This window comes from Procambarus clarkii, chromosome 23 (assembly GCF_040958095.1).
Source record: "Procambarus clarkii isolate CNS0578487 chromosome 23, FALCON_Pclarkii_2.0, whole genome shotgun sequence".
Lineage (NCBI taxonomy): Eukaryota > Metazoa > Arthropoda > Malacostraca > Decapoda > Cambaridae > Procambarus > Procambarus clarkii.
In genome coordinates, this window is record NC_091172.1 from 21,151,060 (window position 1) to 21,153,584 (window position 2,525).

Genomic DNA, 2,525 nt, shown 5'->3' on the forward strand with positions numbered 1-2,525 from the left:
AGAGAGAGAGAGAGAGAGAGAGAGAGAGAGAGAGAGAGAGAGAGAGAGAGAGAGAGAGAGAGAGAGAGAGAGAGAGAGAGAAAGAAAGAAAGAGAGAGAGAGAGAGAGAGAGAGAGAGAGAGAGAGAGAGAGAGAGAGAGAGAGAAAGAGAGAGAGAGAGAGAGAGAGAAAGAGAGAGAGAGAGAGAGAGAGCAAAAAACCTTCAGTGAAATTGAGAAGAGGCAAAAATACTTAGTTTTTATGTAAAGTTCAGATTAATAACTGCATATCGTATTGGGCCCATTGCGTGAAGGAAATAAAACTTTCACTGAAAACAACAAGAAAGTTAGTGAAAAACTTGCAAACAAGAAAGATCACTAAATATATTACGTCACGTCTACAATCCGGGCAAATTGGACTTAGGGCAAGATCCGTATGCCTCTTACAATTGATACACTAATATTGCATGCCCTTGGATTCAATGAAATCTGCACTCCTGTAAGGAAAAAAAACAGTAAAAGACCTGAGAAAACTTACGTGAGAATATCTTGCTTTTATTTAATAGATTAAAGCAGCTGTCAAAAGTGCAATTAAAATCATTGGCAGGATAACGAGTAGTTTCAAACATAACATGATTAGCCAATGACTGTATTTATTTACGACCCATAGTACTAGCTTGGTTGGAATATTTCCGACACTAACAGCGCCGTTCAAAGCTGGTGAAGGTACTGACCTGGAGAACGGGCAGGGAACTTTTACTCTCCAAATTCATTCATAAAATATCTAAATTATGGGGCCTCTTAAAATCCCTCCAAACGTAATCTCTGGAATAACAGGCAAGAGAGAGATACATCGTAATTTACATCTGGGAAATACTGCAGACTTAATCCATATCAGCACACTGAACCACTTCCTTACAGGACCAGGAGGCAAGGAAGAATATGCAAAATAGATTCGTTGAGAAGTAGGACGCAATAATATAAATACTAAGGGGGTTCAAGACTTTTCTACACCCTCCCCCAAACTACAATAGGCATAACTATTCCGTCTCTCTCCAGTCATTCAAGAGGGAACATGATAGGCACCTCGAACAGGTACCTGATCAAGCGGGCTGTTGTTCCTACATTGGACTGCGCGAAGCAGCGTCAAACATCCTGGGTTAATCAGATCGTCAACCAGGTCTGACCGTCATAACATAATGGAATGTGAAAAAATAGCAGAATTAAGAGATAACACCATCATTGGAATCCATGAAATGTGTAAGTACTTCATTCATAATGATGTACTGCCAGGAATCTTAGCGAAGTATCCAAAATTTGCTTACGTTGCTTAAGATTCAGCTACTGGAAACAAAAATTTCCAAATAGCACCGGCTATGGTGAGCCCGTAGTAGACTTACCTGGCACAGGAGCGGGGCTGTACGGTAGGTGCAGCCTCCACATGACTGTAAAGCTGCCGCCCAGTTGGGTGGGTGTGGAGCACATGACTGTAAAGCTGCCGCCCAGTTGGGTGGGTGTGGAGCACATGACTGTAAAGCTGCCGCCCAGTTGGGTGGGTGTGCAGCAAGACTAGTAACTGTGTGACTCACCATAAATGTAAAGTGCCTTGTATAGTGACTGTTGTGAGCCTCTTGTTGAATCACTGGTGATATAAAAAGATTATTGATATGTATATGTATTAGTATGCATTAATGTTTATATATATGTACATGTGAATGTAACATTACCAATTGTGTAACTAGCTTCGAAAAATTGACACTTGTTTAGCTAAACGAACCCTGGGGTTCAGTTCATGAGTCCATTATGTGCTTCTGTAATCCTTTCCACCACCGCCCACGGAATGGGGTATGGGGTGCATAATAAGGAAAGAAATTTAATTGACCGGACACTGACAATGGAAGTATTTTGATCCTTGGAACCAATTCTAAGTGACCTGAAGGTATATACCTTTTTCTTTGATTTTCCAATGAATCTAATACACAATATCTCTTATATTTGCAAAGATTCTTTCCTAAATATTTTCATCATGAACAGATCAATATATTTCACAAAGACGTAAAGGTTTTGTTCCGGGCCAAGTTCCCACTTGTAATATCGGCGCCTTGCAATAGTAATTTAAATGCAAATACAAAATTAAACCCACACACACACACACACTGCCGGTGAACTGCCAGAAATTTGGAAGCCGGCAAACGTAGTCCAGATATACAAGAAGGGGGATAGACAGGAGGCACTGAACTACAGGGCAGTGTCCCTAACTTGCATACCATGCAAGCTGATGGAAAAAATTGTGCGAAAAAAGCTAGTCGAACATCTGGAGCGAAGGAACTTTGTGTCACAACACCAACATGGTTTCAGGGATGGCAAGTCATGCCTAACAGGATTAATTGAATTCTACGATCAGGCAACAAGAATCAGACAAGAAAGAGAGGATGGGCAGACTGCATATTTTTGGTTTGCCAGAAAGCCTTTGACACAGTGCCACTCCAGAGACTAGTGCGAAAGCTGGAGATACAGACAAGAGTGAAAGGGAAGGTACTCCAATGG